Source organism: Adiantum capillus-veneris, chromosome 19, assembly GCF_014529385.1.
Source record: "Adiantum capillus-veneris isolate H3 chromosome 19, ASM1452938v2, whole genome shotgun sequence".
Lineage (NCBI taxonomy): Eukaryota > Viridiplantae > Streptophyta > Polypodiopsida > Polypodiales > Pteridaceae > Adiantum > Adiantum capillus-veneris.
In genome coordinates, this window is record NC_140949.1 from 150,190,773 (window position 1) to 150,215,727 (window position 24,955).

The following is a 24,955-nucleotide window of genomic DNA, read 5'->3' on the forward strand; positions in this document are numbered from 1 at the left end:
GGGAGTAGGGTAATAGGTCTCCACTGTCGGAGCTGAGTGGTGTCACCCCCCTCCGGAATAAGAGATATGAGACCTGAACAAAGATCCGGATGCATATATCCTGATGCAAAGATGTCTTGACAACCGCGAAGCAATGGTATATGCAATACATCCCAATATGTCAAAAAGAAAGCTCTAGTGAGGCCATCCTCTCCTGGACAGGAGGATGGATCAAGACTCTCTATAGCAGCATGGAGCTCTGCAAGTGTGAAGGGTGCCAACAAGATCTGTGCCATAGTGTCTGTACAACGGTGTCGCGTGTGATGCCAGATCTGCTCACGTGCATGTAAAACCTCAGTAGTGCATACATCAGCAGTGAACAATGTCTCAAAATAATCTGCAGTCATATCAAGTATAACATCAGGATGCATATGTAGTGTCCCCTGAGCATCGCACAGAGTCCGAAGGGTGGTTCCAGGAGGGCACTCTTTATGCGCAGCAAAGAAGTCTTTATTCATCTGATCAGCTTTAGCTATCCAATGAGATACTGAAGCATGATGAGTGAGCTCAGACCTAGCCTCCTGTACGCGACGAATCTCCTCTATGAGCTCTGTCTGTCTACCAAAAAGATAAGCATCCTGAGGCCACTCCTCGAGTAAGCGTTGAGTGGAACCAAGAGAGATGTGAAGATCAGACTCGCGTACCCTCAACTAACGATGAATAATAGCAGTCTGAGCACAGCAGTAAATACTAGACTGAGTAATGCAATGAGCAAGAAACTCTCCAGGGGGTCCACAATAAGAAGCATCCGTGGACCATAAGTCATGAATCTGCTGCTGCAATACCGGAGTAGTGAGAACACTGTCAGGGATGCGGTAGCCTCTCTTCTGTGCAGAGGATCTAGTGAAGGAGATAAACAATGAGATGGGAAAATGATCTGAGAGGCTGGTCCCTCTCCATATAGTAGTGAATCCGCCTAGAGCTGCTGCCCAAGGGCCAATGTAAAAACGATCAAGACGCTCTAATAATCTCCCCTACTGTCTCTGAAACCCCCAAGAGTAATGAAGTGTAGCAGGGTGGTGACCAAAAGAGGGTATATGCTAGGCGTCAACGCCCTGAATAGCTAGAAGAGATCAATCCCAAGCTGGCTGCTCATCGGGAGAGATGGATGATAGAACTAGAGGTGTGGTGGCTCGCCAATCAGAATCGCCTCAATGTTGTTGAAGTCGCCTCCAACAACCCAAGAGTCTACAGCAAGTAGAACAGCAGCCAAAGAGGACCAAAATGTAGCCCTCTCCCGAGGAGTAGTGGGTGCGTAGACTGACATAAAACCAATAATAGATTCCTGAATCTGAATAGAAACATAAACTGCTCTGCCAGCGACAAGGGCGCCATGCTGTTGAACTGAGGCCAAGTAACGTGGTCCCACTGAGATGCATACACCGCAACTCTGTCCATGAAGGACCAAAGCAGGCTCCCAAAAAGTGCGGGCGCCCGAGGGCATGAGATTGCCAAAGGGAGTGGCAATCTTATGCTCCTATACTAGCAATATATCCACAGTGCCCACTGCATGAGAGTGTAAATCTCTGCGAAGTAAAAGTTTACGGGAACCTTTTACCCAAGAAGTCTGTAAACCATTAGCATTCCAAGAAACTACATATAAATCCATAGACTGCATGAAAGAGTATGAATAGCATTTGACTAACTGCGCATCTTCTTGGAGGCAACTGGGCCATCCAAGGGGTGGGCATCAGGCGGTAGGAAAGCTACCCGCCCGCCCTCTCTAAGATATGGTGTCTCATTGCACCAATTGCGGACCTCAGCTTGTTTACATTGCATTACCGATGCTGCAGCTTTGACACCCCAAATGCGCATAGAAATAGAAAGCACCACATCTGAGGATACATGAATGACCATAGGCAGTGAATAGCAAGCATAAACATCACTCCACTCCATAGCACCAATACATGAAGGGTAGTGAGGAGACAAAACATCAGGAGCGGAAGGAGACAACCATGAATGAAGCTGAGCCATAGTCTGTGAGTGCACAAAATGTAGAACTCGATCCTCGGACCATTCCTCAGCAGCGTGGAATGGAAGGAAAAAGGAATGGGTAGGCTGAGAGCGACTGCCTACTAAAGAGGGAACACACCCTGTCTTGTGATGCAGAAGATAGAGCTGCACCCGCAATGGTCCTTCCGAGTCACTGCACATCTCAGCCCAATGACTGCCCCAGGAAAGAGGGCAACAGCTGAGAAAACTGTGTGAGACGTATGTATTAGCTGCTGAGGGAGGAGGAGGACCAGGAGGCGGAGGGGGGAGAGTAAGGGCGAGAGGAAGAGGACGAGGAGGGAGAGGAAGTAGCAGTGGATGATCCATCTGCATAGGCACAGGGACCTCGGGAAGAGGAGAAGGAGCAGGCGGACGAACTGCAGGTGAAGGAGGAGCTGCTAGCAGAGGCAAGTGGTCCTGCCCCGAAGAAGAAGAATGGTGAGGAGATGCACAGGGTAAGGGGGTGGTGGAAACCTGAGAGGGAGCTAGAGAGGTAACACTGGGAGCTTCCTGCGCTGCTGGTTGCTGACGAGAACGAAAGGAATGATTACGACCCATTGTCTGCCATGCTACCTCAGTGTGAGCTGAAGCGGAGGGAGAAACAGGAGGGGCTGGAGCTCGAGAAGCGCCTGTAGACTGCTGAGGTGCTTGAGTAGTAGATGGGTGAGAAGGAGGAACCGGCTGTTGGCGCCGACCACATGGCTGAGCATGACTGCCACGGGCCGGCTGTTGCTGCCGCCGATGTCGTGGCTGGGTGGGGCAATCTCGCGCCAAGTGTCCCATCTCGTGACAGCGTAAGCACTGTCCTGGGCGGCCAGTGACTACCATCCGGAGAGAGTAGTCTCGATCGCGCACAGCCACAGTAACTCTATCTGGTAATGAAGTATCCCCAAACACCAAGACCTGAATGCGAGGTGGGCCAGACGAGAAGATGCATGATCCTGGAACTACCGTGCCAAAATGTGTCACGTGACACATCCCAACCCTATGTGTCCGTGGACAAGCTATACCACAACAGGGTTCAGTCAGTCCAGTCAGTCTAGATTAGCAGTGATTTGGCACTTTTGTGAGTCTATTCGTAGACCGTGCATACCCAGCACACAGCATGATCATCGGAATTCCCATCAGAATCCATTAGCATCAATTAGGGGAATTTTCCAGTGCATTTAGCCTATTTTCCTATTTATTGGTTATTTTCACTTATTATTTTTAAGTGACTTTCCAACAAAAGTAGGTAGGGCAATTTTGCTAAGTTAATATATAAGCAAACCCAAGTTAGCACTTACTGGCAGAAGAGGCAGCAGGAGCTTCCCGCTCAACAGGCAACTTCTCAGCAATACCCCCCAAAGACCTCTAGCGTTTTCTATTCCCAGCAGAACCATCGCCTTGAAGCTTCCCTCTTCTAGCGCTTGTTCCCCTTGCAGATCAGCCCCATCCTCGGTATTTTCCCGCGACAGAACCACCTCAGCTTTAGCGTTTTTGGAACCTCAGATCCCCCGCATTCCCCCTTGCATGATCGCCCCCAACAGCACCCTCAGCCCAGCGTTTTTCATGGCAAAAACGCTACACCTGCATCAGCGTTTTTCATAGCAAAAACGCCAGCCCTAGACCTGCAGCATCAGCATTTTTTATCAGCAGATTTCAGCCTGGAAGAAATGCAGGTTTTCGGCATACGAAGCATAGCAGATCAGCCCCCAAGTTGGTTGCAGATGTCCCCCCATTTTCAGCCATAAAAACGCAGCCAAAACAGTCATTTTTAGCCACCGAAACAGTCCCGAAATTCAGCGATTAGAAGATCTCAGATTTCAGCCATCAAGTCGTCGTCGTTGTCGTCATCGGCATAGTCCCATTGCATCAGTCCATTGCATACCCATTGTACACCTTTGTGCAATCAAGTAGACCACTCTCGCCGACGAGAGTGGGGCCTTCGAAAGAGGGTTTTACAACCTCTCGGGTGTCGTATCTCTTCTCTCTCCTTCTCTCAGTCTCATTCACTTGCACGCACAATATCCACTCACCTTGTTCGTGATCATAGCACTCTCCATAAGACGGAAGACTCTATTCTTTCCCTAAGCACTAAAAGGAACCTTGAGCAATAAAGATCACTAATCTTGAGAAAATACAACATTCATTCCGATGCACCTTACATTGGTATCAGAGCTTTGGAAGTGTTCTGCATTACTCAAGGAAAGAACCCACAGGAACCACAAGATTTTTTTTTGCTTGTTGCGATCGCACGAACCCAAGTTAACTTGGACGTGGCGATTCCTAATCGTGTTTTGTTGAAGAGTGACAGGAATCCCAAGAAAGAAGGGCTTGTCCAGCCTCCCCTTGTGTCTCTTTTCACTCATTGAGAGCGGACCGTGCACTTAGCGACCGGCCAATCGACGTGAGGTGGGAAAAAGCAACCTTGGTGTGAGTGCAAGGCCGCCAAGGGGTGCGCCCACAGAAAAGGGTAGAACTCGAGTGAAGAGAAGATCCCTCTCCAACGCGATTTGCAAGCTAAAGAAAACCTCAAGGACCTCAAGCACCCAAGATTCTCACGAGTCAAGGACCTCAAGAACCTCAAGACCCCCAAGACCCCAAGTTCCTCGTGAACTTAAGAACCCAAGACCCGCAAGAACCCAAGTTCCTCGTGGACTTAAGAACCCAAGAACCCAAAAACCCACAAGAACCCACGATTGCAGGATGATCATCACTCGAAGCGGAATGGATACTTCGCTTGGAGGTGATGAGCATGAGAGAGGCAAAGAAGAATTTTCCCCACCAGGAGGTTTTTCCGACCCTCCCCATTTCCCATCTATGACAAAGATTGCACTAACTCCTATGGAGGCTTTGCAGCAATTTTTTCTGAAACAGAAGTTAGAACGAGAAGCAAGAAATGCAGAAAGAAAAGCAGAAAGAGAGTGTGAACACGAAGAAAGAATGGCAGCCATAAAGCATGAGTACAAAGAAAGGAAAGCCGCCTTGTTGCAACTCTTTTCTCAAGTGCCGGCACCGATGCACGAAATTCGGGAAAAGGAGACTCTCTCCGTTTCTTCTTCTCCAAAGCATGACACACAGGATTTGCATGATTGTGTGAAGCATGATGATGATTTGATTGATAATGATTTGCATGATGAATTGAATGATAATGATTTGCATGATGATTTGAAGCATGATGATTTGGATGCCAATGATTTGCATAATGATTTGGATGACAATGACAAGCATGATGATTTGCATGATCAAGATGTGATTTCTCACAAGCATGATGAGTTGCATGAAGAAGATGTGATTGTTCACAAGGATGATGTGTTAGTTGATGCTTTTTCTAGCAAAGCTAACCTCGTTGTAGATTCGATCAATCACCAAGAATCGATCTTGGCTTTCGAGTCGAGGTTCACAGATCCCCCACAAGACGATTCGATAGATCCCGAAGAAGAGATCTTGGCTCTCGAGCTTTGGTCCAAAGAACCATCACAGGAAGTATTAATAATTATGTGTTCGCATGATTGATACGCACGCATTGTTCGAGTGTTTCATTCGTAAAGGTTTCATGTATTTTAGTCAGCATCGTTATGTGATCCCTTTTCCTAGGCATGACATATTGTATGTTGAGCACGTTTCTCTCATGGATGAGCACGAATGTATGCGGATTGTTCATGAAAAGCTGAAAAGTTTGTATGTCAAGAAGTCACATTCCATGTCTCTTCCTTGGCATGACACAATTTCCGAACGAGCACAAGATAGTATGAGCACCAAACATGGGCATTTCCATTGTGATTTGCCACAGTTGATTGATTTCGATCAAATAGAAAAGATTCGATCTCATTGTTTGCATGTGTTTGATGAACGGGTTGTCACTCCGTCTATTTGTTCATTTACATTGCATGCACAGTCTTTAGCAAAGACAAGATTTTTTTCCTTCACTTTACATGGAATGGGTATGTTCATGGTTTTGTGTTGGAGATGGTTTCAGAAATTTTCAGCCATGGAGATTCTTGAAGACGAAAGAAGCAAGACTCTCAACGAAGTTGAAGCAAGGAAGGAGCCACAGAAGACTTTGTGTCGTTTTCGACACGGCCCAAAGAAGCAAGCGTTGCAGACCTTTATGAAGTTCAAGTACCGCTCGACCCACACATCAGAGTGGGCCAGCGAAGAGTCCCTTCCAGGATTCCGGATGCTATTTGCGATCTCCCTCGACGCCATACAGTTCGGTACCAATACCTCACTTTGAAAAGGAGGGGATGTCACGTGACACATCCCAACCCTATGTGTCCGTGGACAAGCTATACCACAGCAGGGTTCAGTCAATCCAGTCAATCTAGATTAGCAGTGATCTGGCACTTTTGTGAGTCTATACATAGACCGTGCATGCCCAGTCACTTAGCATAGATGCATATCCTCCGGTTGCACACAACATGATCATCGGAATTCCCATCAGAATCCATTAGCATCAATTAGGAGAATTTTCCAGTGCATTTAGCCTATTTTCCTATTTATTGGTTATTTTCACTTATTATTTTTAAGTGACTTTCCAACAAAAGTAGGTAGGGCAATTTTGCTAAGTTAATATATAAGCAAACCCAAGTTAGCACTTTCTGGCAGAAGAGGCAGCAGGAGCTTCCCGCTCAACAGGCAACTTCTCAGCAGTACCCCCCAAAGACCTCTAGCGTTTTCTATTCCCAACAGAACCATCGCCTTGAAGCTTCTCTCTTCTAGCACTTGTTCCCCTTGCAGATCAGCCCCATCCTCGGTGTTTTCCCGCGACAGAACCACCTCAGCTTTAGCGTTTTTGGAACCTCAGATCCCCTGTAGCTCCACAAATTTGGAACATGCTTTTAACCGAGCTATAGGGGAGGGCCGATCCACAAATTTGGAACACCTTGGACCCAGGGAATTACAGGACTATCATGATCGGCTATACAATGGCCAAACTATATGGGGCAGTTCTCAAGGCTGAGCTCAGTTCATACGGGGAGGCTGAGGGCCTACGGGTGTGCTGCCTCATTGATGGGGCAAAGGTGCGGAAGAAGAGGCTTTACTGCTGCTTTATGAATTTCCGCAAAGCGTTTTGACACAATCCCACGAGAGAGGCTCTTTCAGCAACTTCAGAGTTTGGGGATACCCTCAGAGATGATATGGGCCATTTATGCTCTCTATGAAAGAGTGATTGGGAGAGTTCGTTGCCCAAGTGGTCTGTTAGAGTCTTTTGCTAGCACCATTGGTGTTAAGCAAGGATGCCCCCTCTCCCCGACCCTCTTCGGATTCTACATCGACAAGATCTCCGACTACATCCTACGAGCAGGAGGGGCAAGAGCTGACCTAGCATGTACCCAACCCACATTATGCTATATGTTGATGACATGGTATTGATTTCAAAGTCACCAAAGTGTCTACAGAGCCATTTGAGAGCCTTGGATGAGTTTTGTACAAACATGGGACTGACAGTGAACCTTGGGAAGCCCAAGATCATGATCTTCCACACCTTCAGATCAATGCGGCGATTAACCCCATTTACAACAGCAAAAGGACCAGATCAAACCGGGTGTTGAGAACCTAAATAAGAGAACCGACCAGTTTCTGATACTTTGTAGCATCTGCTACATTTGAAAGGTTATACGCTGACAACTTCTGATTGGGATCCAGAAGGGTTGATTGAGACAGGTTTACACTGAGTCATATCAAATGCTTCCAACAACTCTTGGATATAGCGCTCCTGTGAGAGAAAGATGTCCCCCCTCTATCTACCATATCTCCAATCCCAGAAAGTACTGAAGCAAGCCAAGATCTGTCATCTCACACTCCTTAGCCAAGGTCTCCATAGTAATGCGGATGTGGACGACATGGCTACCTGTAATCACAAGATCGTCCACATAGAGGATAACAAGGGTCACCAATCCTCTCGCTGTAAATATACAAATCTAGGCCCGGAGAGAGCATCTGTCACCAGCGTGTGACTACTATCTATCCTTTTTGTTGATTTCTTTCTTATTATCTATTTACTTTCACTTTTTGGAAACACCCCTCGGGAAATCTAACTGCCCTGCATTGCATAGCTAGTGTGGAACTGTCCAGAGGGAGTCCAGGCCTGAGGGCAAGAGAGCACTAAGGTTGGACAAGGAGTATGGTTAGCCAAGTGGGGTCTTGACTAGCCAAAGTGGAATCCTTTGCTATAGAGGCTACATTTCAGTTCTGGATGTGGCCGCAGTGTACAAAGAGGGTCGGATGACCTAGAAAGATACAATGGCAGCATCTCCTAAAATTTAGGGAACTGCTATTTTGGGACCTGAAAATGTGTTGGCGTCATTACCTCCGGAATGACAAAGGGAACATTTTCTCACTCTGTCGTGAAGTCAACTGGGCAACCGGTTGGGAGATTTTTAGGCGGCAACCTCGAAACGGGAAAATGCTTGTAAATGTGCCAAGTGGCACCTTCTGGTGCACTTTCCTCATGCAACAAGAAGTGGCGCTGAATTTGAAGGAGAGAGAGCCTCATTTTCAGTTTTTTGTCACAGGTTAAGAGCTATGGAGTGCTTGCTTTCCCTCTTATGCACAGTGCGGTGCCAAGAGTGATGCCCTGCACGCTACGCACTGCCCTCTCTCTCCCCTTTGGCAGTATGTTATGCCCCTCTAGTGGGCTCTTCATTTGACCAATGTACAGTTGTGTGGGTTCATGCGCGATTGCCGAGGCAAGAGCCTCTTGCACAGGTACTGGATTAGCTAGCGGCTAATCCCCCCGCAAGTACAGGTGAATTCGGAGAGGTTCCACGCCAGAAATCTCGTCCGATTCAAAGGGCAAGTAGCCCTACAGGTGCGGGAGCTCGAGGACTTGCTAAGGATGCGACCGGCACGCGAAACGGAGCCCGAGACAGTAAATTACAGCCTGCTGTGTATTTTTGCAGGTTTAGGGTTTTGGCCCTAAACGGACCCTAATACCCCTAGGAGGTTCGGGGACGCAAGGGGACCGCTGTACCGGTGATCTGGCGCATTTTCAGGACTGAAAACAGAGAATTCAGCGTGCTGCAGATTCTCGCCAGGTTTTGCAAAGTGCCCGTATGCGTCGGGAAAGTCAGTCAATGCGTGGGAATACTGACTGTGAAGGGTTCTAGTACAGTTATGCTGCCGAAATCGGGCTGGAACAGTGGAAATTCAGCCGAGTTTGTGCGGGGCAGCTTGTAGGGATCCACAGCATTTATTCCCTCTTTTGAACAATAAAGAAATACCGAAAGGGGCGCCTAAGTTAGGGGCCAATCTGGTGTCGGTCTACTCATACAAGTGCAATCTAGCAGCCTGTATCCCTCTCCCCTTTGTTGTGTCTTGAAAGTACAGGTAAAATAGACGACTAATAATGGGTGAAAGCTAAATCAAGGTTTAAAGTGAAGTCTACCGCCCTTTTTGGATTGAACACGCCGGTTACATGGTTCCATCGACGGGATTAAATCACTTTTTCCCATAGAAGTGAGCCTTGGTCAGTTTTGGGCTTGAAGACACAGGGGATCATAGACCAGACACAGGGAATTGCAATTATGGCTGACAGACCAGATGATGTGACTGAAGAGGTTTCCTCTTCACAGGGTCAACAGACACATGAAGTGGGTGAGTCCTCAAGACCACCACAGACAGATGACGATATATTCAGGACCCAGTTGGCTACTGCTGTGGCTATGTTCACACAAGTAATGCAGAACCCAAGGTTTTTAGCCTTTCTGCAACCTCCTGTTCCGTCTCAGCAAGTTGGGTCACTAGATCATATTCAAAAGCCTGTTAAGGCTCGAGCACAGGTGATTCATGCCGCACAGTCAATGGAAACACCTGTACAATTGACGGAGAACATGCAATCTCCACAACCTATGCCTAAGATGCAAGAACAGGTGGCTGAGATGCCAGTCTTACAAGCTGTACCAGTTCAGCCCGCCACCTTTCAGCAGCCTATAGCTGGTTCTAATGGGCAGGGAAGCAACCTACAGGCTATGCAACAGGTCTTCCCACCACCTTCAGTACACCCTAGCTATTTTGGAGGTGGATCCGTATTCCAGAGCATGGCTGGTCATGCACCTGGAAATCAGTTTTATACGCCAGGAACAGTGTTTGGGGGTGCTCAAACGATGATGCCTAACCCCATGTACAGTGTCATGGGTATGCAACCAGGGTTTCACAGCACTCTGGGCCAATTTGGGATGCCACAGGCAAATTTTGGTATGGCTGGAATTACAAATCAGCAGCCAAATATGGCATTTCCAAGTCAAGTTAATAGCGGCCAAGGAACACAGATGAACCCTAACAGTGTTCCCTTGTTTCAGTCACTTCCATATGACAATTTGACGCCGCTGGAGAGGCCAACTCCGTACAAAGAAGGTGGCAAAGGTGTGTCTTTCACAACCTTTACAGGGTTTGATGACAGGAAGAAGGCTCTCTCATTCCTCCAGCAGTTTGACAAGGCCTATGCAGGGGGAAATTTTACAGAGGCTTCAAAGGTCCGCAAGGCAGCCACTTTCTTGACAGGGAATGCGGGACAATGGTGGACAACTTTATTGCTTCAAGGGCAAGCTCCGTCCACATGGATTTACTTCAAGCAGATTTTTGCAGCAGCATGGTTATCTGATGACTTTGAAGCAGATGTCATGACAGAATGGCACCAGCTAAATGCTGCCACTTGCAGAAATCTGGATGATTACAATCGGAAGTTTTGGAAAGCTCTACTTCCAGTAACTTCCTATAGGTTTGTGCCATTGACAAAACAGATTGAAAAATACTGTTGTGGCCTACCCAAAGGATTGAGAAAATACTGCACGAAGACAAAAGCCACTACTTTGACGCAGCTCATCGAGGTAGCAAACACTGGCAATGGTTTGCTCAAGGGAGAAGATTGTGAATTTAACACTGGCGTCAAGGCAGGATCAGGCAAGAAAAATTCAGCCAAGAAGCACGTTCCCAATGAGGCTCCTAAAGGGACTCAGGATTCAGCCAACGCAGGGAAAGACAAAGCTACGGCTGAATCAGAAAAAGGACCAGCAAAGAAATGGAAAAGACGTTTTCCTCGCAAGTCAGAAGAGCAAAAGAAGGTCCCGAGGACAGAGAACAAATGCTTTATATGTGAGCAGCCTGGCCACATTGCTTACAATTGTCCTACAAAGAAAAGGCCAGCTGATTCTGATGACAAGGAAGACAGGAAAGGAAAGAAGCCCATGGCTGGTCTAGTGCCAGATATGGTGGGCGACAAGCCAAATTCAGATGCAAGTGAGCTTTGCAGAGCATGGGGAAAGGTCAGGGATAAACAGTGCTTATCTTCTTTGATCCAGGTGCCAAAGCCAACTTCATTTCCCCAGAATTGGCTTCAAAGTTGGGAATCAGACCTGAAGAGATGGGGTATACAGCAGAGGCACGTTTGGCATGTCCTGGCCATACAGAGGCTATGACACCCATCATTGGAAAGTTGCGTCTACATATCCAGTCCTATGTAGATGCTGAAGAATTTTACATCATGCCACTGGACGGATGTGATGTGTTGTTAGGTATTCCTTGGTTGTTTCGTGTACAGGGAGTCATGGATGCCTACAACAAAAAGATCACTGTACAGAGCAGGGGAAAGACTCACATTCTGGATGTAAAGCTTAAAGGGGAGTCTATTCCTACTGTATCAGCTTCTGCTATTCCTTCTGTAATGAAAAATCATCTTTCTACGTACTTGGTTTTTGCACGTGAAGTGTCAGATTGTGATGAATCAAATTTATCTGTGCTAGATAAAGAAAGGTCAATGTTTTTACAACAGTATAGTGACTGTTTTTCCGATTCATTACCGTCTCAATTACCGCCGGAGAGACCCGAGGACCATGCGATAGATTTGGTGCCAGGCAGTAGCCCACCAAATAAGCCTCCGTACAGGGTTAGTGCGGCTCAGCAGAAAGAGATAATGGGCCAAGTACAGGAGCTGTTAGAAAAGGGGCTGATTCAGCCCAGTTCATCTCCATTCTGTTCTCCAGTGTTGTTGGTGCAGAAAAAGGATGGCTCATGGCGTATGTGCATCGACTACCGTGCACTGAACAAGAATACCATCAAGAATAGGTTTCCTATATCTAGAATTGATGATATTATGGACAAATTAGAAGGAGCAGCTATGTTTAGCAGGATAGATCTAAAGAGTGGGTACCATCAGATCCGCATTAGATCAGAGGATGTGCACAAGACTGCTTTTAGAACAACGTTTGGCCTTTACGAATTTTTAGTGATGCCCTTTGGTCTCACAAATGCTCCTGCTACGTTTAATAGGATAATGGACAGAATTTTCCGTCCACACCAGCAGTTTGTTGGTACATTCTTTGATGACATGATAGTCTACTCAAAGAATGAAGAGGAGCATAGGCATCACTTGGCCATTGTGTTCAAAGAGCTACGCAGTCATAGGTTGCTCATCAATGCAAAGAAAAGTGAGTTTTTTCTGGAAGAGATTCACTTTCTGGGACACATTGTCTCAAAGGATGGTGTCAGAATGGATCCTGCAAAAGTTGAAGCGATCAAGTCATGGCCAAATTTGAAGACGGTGCATGATGTCCGAAGCTTTTTGGGACTATGCTCCTATTACAGAAGGTTTATCCGAAATTTCGCTGAGATTGCTTCACCTTTACATGCTCTTCAAAAGAAGGCAGTCACCTTTAGATGGACACAAAAAGAGATTTCAGCTTTTAATCTCTTAAAGGAAAAGATGACTTCAGATTCAGTCATTGTGTTGCCAGATCTTAGGAAGTCATTTGTGGTCCAGTGTGATGCCTGCGGTAGTAGCATTGGTGCAGTGCTAATGCAAGATGGCAAGGTAGTAGCCTATGAGAGCAGAATTTTGCAAGGGCCAGAGATGACCATGCAGGTCTATGAGAAAGAGTTACTGGCTGTGATTCATGCGCTCTTAAGTTGGAAACACTACCTACTAGGTGCAGACTTTGTTGTCCAAACGGACCATCAGACCTTGCGATACTTCTTGACACAGACAAAGTTATCTGAGAAGCATATGCGATGGGCAAATATCTTGTCCATGTTCCATTTTCAGATTGTGCATGTGGAAGGCAAGAAGAACGTTGTGGCTGATGCCTTGTCAAGGAAGCCACAAATTTCAGCTGTGTCGATTCCTTATCATCATGAACTTGATGATATGAGAGAACAGTATGCAAATGATGAAGATTTTGCAAGGGTCTTCGAGCAACTAATGGATGGACAACGTCATGAACACTATCTTCTTAAAGACGGGTTCATGATGATGCATGGCAGATTGTGTGTCACAAAGCCATTGCGACGCAAAGTTATGGAAGAGAGTCATGTCCCACCGTATGCAGGGAATCGTGGTATTGATGCTACAGTTAAAGCGGTTGAGACATTCTTCTATTGGCCTACATTGAGAAGGGATGTGGATGCCTTTGTGCGAGAATGCCTAATATGCCAAAAGGTCAAGTTTGACAGGCAAATGGCACCAGGGTTATTGCAACCACTACCTATTCGAGATAAACCATGGGAAAGTATTGCTATGGATTTTATCTTTGATCTTCCAAGAACGCAGACAGGAAACGATGGTATTTGGACCATTATTTGCAGATTCAACAAACAGGCTCATTTTATTCCTGTCAGGAAGAAGATAAAGCCAGATCAGATGGCACGCTTGTTTATGAGCAATATTTTCAAGTATCATGGCATGCCACAGTCGATTGTTACCGACCGTGATCCACGCATGACAAGTTTGTTTTGGAGAGGCTTGTTTGAGAATATGGGCACCACGCTCAAATTCTCTTAGTCATTTCATCCTCAAACAAATGGGCAGTCAGAAGAGGCAAATTCTACTATCCTAGATCTGTTGAAGTGCTATGTGTCAGAGCATAAAGGAAAGTGGGAGCAGTATTTGCCATTGGTGGAATATGCATACAATAATACAGTGCATTCATCAACTGGCAAGGCACCCTTTGAGATAGTTGAAGGTGGCAAGAAAGTTCCTCCCATACTGCATACAAAGGACAAGATATTTGAAGCAGATAAGTATGTTCAGGACATGGATGAAATGTACAAGAAGGTCAAAGTGGCCTTAGAAAGGACTCAGGCAAAGCAAAAGAAAGCAGCTGATCGTCACCGTCGTGAAGTGGTATATTCACTTGGTGATTGGGTGCTTTTACGCTTTGAAAAGGCAAGGTTAAAGAAGATGAAGGGCAAGGAAAGACTGTTTCCAAAGCTCAGCATGCGTTACTATGGGCCTTTTCAAGTATGCGACATAATCAATGATGTTGCATATAGGCTGAAATTGCCTGACAGTTGGAAGATTCACAATGCATTTCATGTGAGTCTTCTCAGACCCTATGTGGGTGATGTGCCAGAAGATATGCCAGCTGAAGATCAGCCGGAAGTCGAGGAACTTGACGAGATCTTGGTCCCGGAACAGATTTTGGCACACAAAGAAAGGAAAGTGAAAGGCAAGGTTGCTAGGCGTTACTTAGTAAAGTTCAGAAACTATCCACCAATGGATGCTAAGTGGATGGAAGAAGGTGAACTTGCAGAGTCACCAACTGTGTTATCACTTTACCTGGAAGCCTTCGATTTGCAACCTACCTTGACCCCTTGAGTTTCAAAGCTACATGGATTGTCAGTGTGACAATGGCTTCTGAAACAAATGATGTACATGGTATTTAAAGTGAGCTCAAATGAAATACCTGTTACATGAATGTTAGAGCTGTACAGATTGTCAGTTTGGCAATTGCTCTTATGGAATGTCCAAAAGTTTGGTTAGTGCTGTAGAAGTGAGTATTTCTTGTCAGTTTGTCAAGGATACGGTGATTGCTTCTATTGAAGAGTACATGTGTAACTGCATTCTTAAACTGTCGGTTTGGGTATGCTCGAAACTGTTACGGGATCCAACGTGTACTATAAGACAGTGGCAAAATGTGCAGCTACCATTTTGTCATTGGAAAGTTAGTGACTCAAAGCAATGGCAGAGTGCGCAGCTACCACTATGTCATAGGGACAGGGTTCACACGCAGGCAATACATGAGTCGACGAGGTGTTGAATACACCAGGGTTGACAATGAGCATGTATGTGTCGTATATGTGTCGACAGGTGTTGAATACATCAGTGTTGACTAAGAGCATGTACGACATAGATGCAAACGAGGACGTTTGAGATTTCAAGAGGGGGGTATGTCACCAGCGTGTGACTACTATCTATCCTTTTTGTTGATTTCTTTCTTATTATCTATTTACTTTCACTTTTTGGAAACACCCCTCGGGAAATCTAACTGCCCTGCATTGCATAGCTAGTGTGGAACTGTCCAGAGGGAGTCCAGGCCTGAGGGCAAGAGAGCACTAAGGTTGGACAAGGAGTATGGTTAGCCAAGTGGGGTCTTGACTAGCCAAAGTGGAATCCTTTGCTATAGAGGCTACATTTCAGTTCTGGATGTGGCCGCAGTATACAAAGAGGGTCGGATGACCTAGAAAGATACAATGGCAGCATCTCCTAAAATTTAGGGAACTGCTATTTTGGGACCTGAAAATGTGTTGGCGTCATTACCTCCGGAATGACAAAGGGAACATTTTCTCACTCTGTCGTGAAGTCAACTGGGCAACCGGTTGGGAGATTTTTAGGCGGCAACCTCGAAACGGGAAAATACTTGTAAATGTGCCAAGTGGCACCTTCTGGTGCACTTTCCTCATGCAACAAGAAGTGGCGCTGAATTTGAAGGAGAGAGAGCCTCATTTTCAGTTTTTTGTCACAGGTTAAGAGCTATGGAGTGCTTGCTTTCCCTCTTATGCACAGTGCGGTGCCAGGAGTGATGCCCTGCACGCTACGCACTGCCCTCTCTCTCCCCTTTGGCAGTATGTTATGCCCCTCTAGTGGGCTCTTCATTTGACCAATGTACAGTTGTGTGGGTTCATGCGCGATTGCCGAGGCAAGAGCCTCTTGCACAGGTACTGGATTAGCTAGCGGCTAATCCCCCCGCAAGTACAGGTGAATTCGGAGAGGTTTCACGCCAGAAATCTCGTCCGATTCAAAGGGCAAGTAGCCCTACAGGTGCGGGAGCTCGAGGACTTGCTAAGGATGCGACCGGCACGCGAAACGGAGCCCGAGACAGTAAATTACAGCCTGCTGTGTATTTTTGCAGGTTTAGGGTTTTGGCCCTAAACGGACCCTAATACCCCCAGGAGGTTCGGGGACGCAAGGGGACCGCTGTACCGGTGATCTGGCGCATTTTCAGGACTGAAAACAGAGAATTCAGCGTGCTGCAGATTCTCGCCAGGTTTTGCAAAGTGCCCGTATGCGTCGGGAGAGTCAGTCAATGCGTGGGAATACTGACTGTGAAGGGTTCTAGTACAGTTATGCTGCCGAAATCGGGCTGGAACAGTGGAAATTCAGCCGAGTTTGTGCGGGGCAGCTTGTAGGGATCCACAGCATTTATTCCCTCTTTTGAACAATAAAGAAATACCGAAAGGGGCGCCTAAGTTAGGGGCCAATCTGGTGTCGGTCTACTCATACAGGTGCAATCTAGCAGCCTGTATCCCTCTCCCCTTTGTTGTGTCTTGAAAGTACAGGTAAAATAGACGACTAATAATGGGTGAAAGCTAAATCAAGGTTTAAAGTGAAGTCTACCGCCCTTTTTGGATTGAACAGGCCGGTTACAGCATCGAAAGGAGTGTCGTAGGAAGAAAGAGTCTATCTTGTGGTACCACGCTCGAGAGGCTTGCTTAAGGCCAAAGAAAGCCTTTAGCAACCTACAAACCATGTCACTGAAATCTGGATCCAAGAACCTTGGAGGTTGCTCCACATACACCTCCTCCTCTAAGTCGTCGTTGAGAAAAGCCAAAACTACATCCATCTAAAAAAAGGGCCACCCAAAAAAAGGCAACAAGGGAAAAAATTATTCGAATGGTCGCCATCCTCGCAATCTGTGCAAAAGGTCTTATCATAGTCCACACCTTGCTTTTTAGAGAAGCCCTTGGCAACGAGTCGTGCCTTGCGCTTATCCAAAGAACCATCAAATTTGTACTTGGTCTTGTAGACCCATTTGACACTAATCACTTTCCGCTTGATGGCATCAAGCTCTTTCTACATGAACAACTTCTATTTTGATTTGAAAGTGACTCCACGTCTCTCGCCTTCATCACTGTAGACATCAAAGCATAGTTAACCTACATTAATGTCCCATTTACCTCAGCAAATCGAAGCCATTGAGAACGTTGTGTCATATCGGCATCATGCCAATCTGGTGGAAAAATTAAAGTCGCAAGGTCTCAATAGCCACTTTGGTAACTTCTCTGGCATGCTCCCCGTGGGAGGAGCTACTCGTACATCTGGCTCTAGCTCTACACTATGGTGAAAACCACTATCATCTGCATCATTTGAAATCGGTGCATTTTTGTAAGGTACAGCGGAATGAATGTTTGAACTTTGCTCAAGATGAGTGCTCCAAACTGTGCTCAAGGGTTCCTTTTACTTACGGAAGGGAGAGCCTTCCGTTCCTTTAGTGAGAGAGTGCAATGGACACAAACAAAGTGAATGGACACTGTGAATGGAAGTGCATGAGACTGAGAGATAGAGAAGAGAATATGACACCAAAAACGTTGTAAAACCCTCCTCCGAAGGCCCCACTCTCTATGGCGAGAGCGGTCTACTTATGATTGCACAAATCTCTACAATGCTTGGACTTGCCGACGATGTCGACGACAATGAGAACGACGACGAGACGGGCTGAAATCTGAAAATGCTAATGGCTGAAATCTGCAAATCTTTATCTGCTGAATTCTGACTCTATGTCGGTGATGACAGCGATGACGACGATGCAACGACGACGCGCTGAAAACGCAGATGCTGAAATCTGCGTTTTCCAGGCTTGAAACTGCAAACTTTGCTGGATCTGACCGTGCGGCGAGGATCTACTACGGGAAGGTGAGATCTCGGAGGTTCGGGACTTGTTCTGCGAGTGCTAAAGGCTGAAAACTGAAAATGCTGGTGGTTCTTGATGTTCCGTCGCGGTGAATCCGTAAAACGCTAGGGCTGAAATGGTCTTCTACTGTCGCCGATGGTTCTACAAATGCATAACGCTAGGCTGATCTGCTGTGTCGTGATGACACCGGGGCTGATCTGCTGTGCACAAAATGCCAAGGCTGATCTGATGCACAACGCTAGGTCTTCTGTTGAGAGAAAACGCTAGGGCTTCTGCGGGTGTTGGTCTTGCTGAGAAGTTGCCTGTTGAGCAAGGTGCTCCGGTTGCCTCTTCTGCCAGAAAGTGCTAGCGCTAGGTTTCTATTTATACAAACTTACTCGATTTGCCCTACCTACTTTCCAACAAAAGTCACTTAAAAATAATAAGTGAAAAATGTCAAAAATAGGGAAAATAGGTCTATGCACTGTAAAAATGCTACTCATGGGATCTGACTGGAATCTGATGGTCATGCTGTGTGCAACCAGAGGATATGCATCTAATCCAAGTGTTTGGACATGCACGATCTGCGAACAGACTCACAAAGGTGCCAGATCACTTCCTATTCTAGACTGACTTGACGGAATTGAACCCTGGTCATGCTGTAGCTTGTCCACGGACACATAGGGTTGGACGTGTCACGTGACATCCCCTCCTTTTCAAAGTGAGGTATTGGTACCGAACTCTGTGTGGGTGGGTTCTGCTTTATTTTAATTCCTTTATGTCACTGACGTGTCAAAGCCCTGAAGAATGGAGCCAACTTGCAAATCCTGGCCGAGGGGCCTAAACCCTAAGAAGAACAAGTAACAGAAGAAGAAGTCCTACCAACTTATGGGGACCCCGTTCGATGGGGCCCCAGGGGCCCCAACAGTTTGTGACATGATGTAGCTGCCCATGCTACGAGAGGTATTCCTTATGCATCAGCCTGTGGTTCTTTGATGTATGCCATGGTTGCTACACGACCGGACATTGCTTATGCAGTGGGAGTTGTTAGCAAGTTTATGTCTAATCCTGGCAAACCACATTGGGAGATAGTGAAGAGCATTTTCAGGTACTTGATTGTCAGTGCGGCGATTCTGTGATTCAGACATGGCCGGAGATCTTGACACTCGGAAGTCTACCAGTGGTTATGTCTTTACATTGGCTCGTGGAGCTATTTCTTGGTGTTCAAGATTGCATAAGATTGTTGCACTGAGCACTACAGAGGCTGAATATATTTCAATCACAGAAGCTTCGAAAGAAGCCATCTGGCTTGGCCGTCTTGCGAGGACTTTTGGTCTTCCAACTCATGCTCCAATGCTTGGTTGTGATAGTCAGAGTGTTGTATGTTTGGCTAAGAATGCCATGTTCCATGCTCGTACCAAACACCTAGATGTTCGGTACTATTCTATACGACAAATATTGAATGATGGCCTTGTCACACTGACAAAGGTCAGAACTCAAGATAACCCTGCAGATGTTCTCACTAAGTATCTTGCTAAGACACAACATCAGCATTGCTTACACTTAGTGGGAGTTACTTAAAGGTACCACATCGGGCCTTTAAGTGGGAGGTTGTGTCTAAAGGCCCTTTGGCTACCTCTATTGTATATTTTATACTCACTTATACCTTGGGTGTGAACCACCCCTAGGGTCATTTTAGTGACCCTTATAACTTGTACCCTCAATGTAAGGTGCAGCGGAATGAATGTTGAACTTTGCTCAAGATGAGTGCTCCGAACTGTGCTCAAGGATTTCTTTTACTTACGGAAGGGAGAGCCTTCCGTTCCTTTAGTGAGAGAGTGCAATGATCACAAACAAAGTGGTAGATACTGTGAATGAAGGTGCTGAGACTGAGAGATAGAGAGAGAAGAGAAATACGACACCGGGAAGTTGTCAAATCCTCCTCCACGGGCCCCACTCTCAATGGCGAGAGTGGTCTACTATTGATTGCACAATCTGGTACAATGGCTGATGCAATGAGTCTAAATGCTTGCTATGTCGAGGTCGTCAGTGTTGACGATGAGGACGAGTCTAATGCTGAAAACTGAATGCTTGAAACGCTGAATTGCTGCTGTTGCAAAAAACGCTGACTTGCTGGTACAGAAACGCTGATCTGCTATTACAAAAACGCTGTTTTTGCTGCCTTTTGACTTGCTGAATTTGCTGGTCCTCCTGGCCAAAAACGCTGGAGTATATGGCTGGAAAACGCTGATATCTGCAGGTTTTGAAATGCTGAAGTGGCTGCAGAAAAACGCTGATTATACTGCTCTTCTAAGCGCTGGTTTGAGGCCTGCAAAACACTGGATCTGAGGCTGAATTACTGCAGCAGAATCGCCAAGGGCAAGGGCTGAAAAACGCTGGAGTTGGTTGCTGAAAACGCGATGCTATGGGGGGGTTGTTCTTGCTGAGAAGGTTCTCCAGAGGGCCTGCTGCACTAGGTGCCTATTGCTCTCCTTCTTCTTCTGCCAGAAAGTGCTAGCTCTGGTTTGCTTAAATATTTCATTAGCAAAATTGCGCTACCTAGTTCCCAACAAAAGTCACTTAAAAATAATAAGTGAAAATGTCGAAAATAGGGAAAATAGGTTTAATGCACTCCCCTGATGGATTCTGATGGAATGCTGATGATCATGATGTGTGCAACCGGAGGATATGCATCTAATTTAAGTGTCTGGACATGCACGGTCTGCGAACAGACTCACAAAAGTGCCAGATCACTTCCTATTCTAGACTGACTTGACTGACTGAACCCTGGTCATGCTGTAGCTTGTCCATGGACACATAGGGTTGGATGTGTCACGTGACACTCAAACTAATAAAACATAACATTGAAAAGTGTGCCGAATAGCACACGCAACCCAATCTGCATCGAACTCTCTCTCTCTCACGCTCTCGCTCGTTCTCTGCAACGGAAACTCAATGCTACCTGCTCTTTGTGCTAGCGCTACCTTCGTTATGGAGTCTTTCAGCACACCTGCAGAGGGGGTAGCATCCAAGCCTATACCTTCCTTACCTCCACCTCCCTCACCTGACCCTAACCCTACACATGTCCTTGTACCCTCTACACCGCAGCCAGTTACTTCACCCGATCATGCCATGTCAGATTCCGATTCTGATGTGGATGATGGTTCTCCTTCAACGACGGGGCCTTTGAACTCGAGACAAGGAGGTAGAGCCTTCTCCACCATGGATCATGTTTTAACTTTGAGATGTTTGAATGATCAATCCAGGTTACAAAAGAAGAAGTTGGATCGTTGGCTGTTGTTTTGTGGACTTCCGCAAAGCACAGTATCATGAGACTATTTTGGCACCTACAATCATTAGGCATACCACGAGAGAAGACATGGGGCATACAGGCTTTGTACAAGCAAGGATATGGCAGAGTCTAATGCCCACGAGGGATGTTGGATACCATTTCTAGAGCCGTTGAAGTTAGGTCCCATCAATGTGTTGGCTCCACATGGCTTCTTTTCATAACATGATCACACAGACTTCAGATCTTGACATCGGTGGTCTTACAAGGGGGGAGTATCAAGCAAATCAACAATTGCACCCGACAAACGTCATGGATCTCAAGATTGGGACACTCAAGCAATAGTCTGAATAAAAGATTGTAAACAGCAATGTCATTAAGATGAATTGCCATTCCCTTGCATGCACTGCCAAATTGGAAGTTGCGGCAAAAGAATTGAAGAAGAAGAACCTCACCATGCACAAAGTGATGGGACATTGGAGAAGGAGATGCAAACCATGCGAAAGAAGAAAATGGACTCTCGAAGATTGTAGTAGGAGAAGCACGAGAAGCTTAGAGGTGGACACGGAGGCCATGAAAGAAGAAACCACAAAGTGGATAGCCCAAAGTACTAGTGGAAGACGTAAGCTGGCTACAGAGAGGGTTTATGTATTGGGAGGTGTACTCACTAATAGCCAAGCACAACCCTTGTGGAGCGGAGTGTGGAGATTTACCACTTGTTCAAAGCTATTGGGAGTTCAATAGTCATAGTACAACACTTTCAACTCCCTAGTCATTCACGCTCAAGTGAAGCTAAAAGCAGCTCTTGAAGCAAAACCGCTCCAAAATGGACGTGGGCAGAGAGCCGATGGCAAGGCTGTGCCACAGGAGGGTAGTTGATGTCGAGGCTATGCCGAAGGAGAGCCAGATCAGTCTCTCTCGCTCTCGCTATGTCAAAGCTGAGAAGAAGAATCGATGTCGTCTTTTGCCGCTGGATAGAAGCTCGCCAAATTTCAGATGTCAAAGCACCCAGAAGAAGCTTTCTCAACCGGGATGTCCTAGCTCGCTGATGCCGAGAGCTAATGTCAGGAGCCAAGGAGTCAATGCTACAGTCAAGAGGACCGGATGTCAAAATCCGCTGGGTGGGGGGTGTTGATGCCAATGTCGAACGCCATCGAGAAAGCCAATGTGCTCTCATGTTGATAAGAGCAAGCATAAGGCAAAGTGAGTTCTGGATCGCATATCAACAGTCAAAGCTTGTCCAAGCATCGAAAGTTGTGATGAGGAACGCACACTTTGGCATAGATGACTATGTACTTGCTATCCATCTACCCTAACAATGCCATGTAGCCCCAAACTGTAAATTCCTCAAGTATCTGACTCTTTGCAATCGGAAGAAACCAATGCAGCTTATAAGAAGCTAAAAAACCAATTGTATGCTTCATCTGTTCATGACAATAAGCTAACAAACACGTCGATTGCATGTACATGAAAGCAATACTCACAGTTCGCAGGCACCTAAGCAATGAGCCAAAATGGATCTTCACCACATTCTTATAAAATTGCACGTCTAGTTGCACTGCCTCAACCATTCAGGCTGTAGCTAGAATTGCAATGCCACATGCATGCTACTGCAAATCAATCTGAAAAACATGCTTCCCGAGAGAGAGAGAGAGAGAGAGAGAGAGAGAGAGAGAGAGAGAGAGAGAGGATGAAAATGGATAGACAGAGCACCTGCAGTCCCGCACGCGATGCTTCCTCCTCAAGTCCTCTGCAGAATGTGTGTGCGTGTGTGTGTCAGGTGCTCGTTGACACTATGTACTACTTCTAGCCGAACTCCGCCTAATTTTTCCTGACCATTATGGATCAAGATATCAGAGTAAACTATTAACGTTGAGGGGGGTATTAAGTAATAGAGAAAATTACCACAATACACTTATAATTTGTGGAAATTCCCTTAAATTTCAAAAAATTTCAACCTACCCTTGTATCATTTTGAGATGGGTTTGCCCCAACTTTTGCATAGTGTAATCTTTATGACAATGGAATTCTATCTTCAAGTGTGTTAGATAATAAAACTATTCACCAATGAGCTCACAAATAGAGGAGTTTGTGTTCAAAAATGATGAACAATTCTATCTTGAGAGCCCAGAATACCATTAAAAATCCTAGTTCTATCATCTTCGGTTGAGGGAGAACCAATCTTCCAATGAAGAGTTGCAAAAAACTTGTCTTTAGAGATGTTTGCGAGGTTATAGAGGGGTTGAAGAGCATTTTGGGAATTTTTGGTCAAATATGAGGGGGTGTATTGGGAATTTTTGAAATTTGAGGGATATATTAGGAATTTCCATAAATTGAAGGGGTATTTTGGTAATTTTCCCCAAGTAATAACAAGTGCACGTAATTCGTTCTCCATAGGGGAGAGAGAAAGGAGGGGGGGGGCTCGTCTTATGGACGGGGGGGAGGGAGGGAGCTCCCCATGTGGAGTGTGTGTGTGTAGTTGTTTTAATTAAAATAACTAACACACCAATGAACAAGAAGTTCAAAAAGACGACTGGCTAAAGATGTCTACGCAAAGATAAGTACAAAAACAACTCAGTTTTTGATTCATAACTGTACAACATAATAAGGATGAAGTATCATTCCAAATGAATTTGTGCAAAGGTATCAGAAGTATCCCAATTGAATCATCAAGTGTTTTTAAAGTCGGGCTGCAGCAAGCTAAACCTCTTTAAGCCAAGATAGAATTATCACCTGCATCCATATAGTCAAGATAATAGATATGTTAGACTTGGCTACGTATGGCAGGCTTCAAAGAACCTCTCTGTTGTTATTCATGTCAAACTTAAAAATTATTAGACTAGCTATTGTCCTATACAAAGTAATCCTACCAGAATTTCTTCATATGTTTAAAAATTTCTTTTTTTTTTAATAACCATTTACTGTGAGAGGAAGTCGACTACTCCATATCATCCTATGTATTTCTTTACTTTAAACATTGTATGAAAAAACCCAGGTTTAGGTTAGCTAGCAAAAACCTTAGTTTAGATGAATAATCTTTTGATTGTGCAACAAGCCTACTCACCTATCAGCACCCTTTTAAGTACCATAAAGAGATATTCTTTGGTAAAGCAAAGATCGTTCCTAGATCAAAATTTAGAAGGGTAACAATTCCAAATATCATGTCAAAAAAGAATGCAGTGGTCCAAGAAGCTAGGCCAGTAAAAAAAGTGACCTGAGCCAGCAATTTATCATCAAAGTCAGCACACTAGAAGTGAAAGCTTTTGTTAAGCCACCATGACAATGAATAAATCCAAAATCACCTAGGATTAGCCAAATTCAACTCCAAACTAAAGAATACCCAGTATTACAAGTCGAAAACCTAGTGGATACATAATAGGGTGGTGTTTGAGCAAGCTAAAATGTAATCTTCCTAACCAGCTATCAAAACCAGATAGAACTAGGTCATAAGAAAATAATCAAGTCCCAAAAAAGACCAGACCAGCAACAGCCATAGACCAAGATTAGAAGTCCAGTAAATAAGTTCATATGTAGAGAACAGGATCAAATGAGCTGTAGACCAGATCTTTCATCAATACATAGCTAGCCGAGGCAACCTGTTATTGAAATATAGATTAAATCATAGTGAGCCAAAAAAACCAGATTATGTATAAGGCCAAACCAGAAAAAAACCAAACCGTACTCCTAGTAAATGGCAGCAAGCTGCTTGTCAGATTTTTTGTATGTCAAGGTCTCTGTGACAGAGTCCAACAAGGTCAGCAAGGAGAAA

The 24,955-nt window shown here is 45.5% G+C and overlaps 1 protein-coding gene across 3 annotated transcripts in view; it reads right to left on the reverse strand.

The window, feature by feature from the left end:
- Nucleotides 1-23,040, reverse strand: part of LOC147435062 (aminopeptidase (DUF3754)) — a 126,524-nt gene extending 103,484 nt beyond the window's left edge. For all 3 annotated transcript variants that reach the window (XM_086491432.1, XM_086491430.1, XM_086491431.1), the window contains exon 1: nt 22,900-23,040. The gene's annotated coding sequence lies outside the window, so the exon portion shown is untranslated. The remainder of the gene's footprint in view (nt 1-22,899) is intronic.
- Between the last annotated feature and the right edge of the window lie 1,915 nt (nt 23,041-24,955).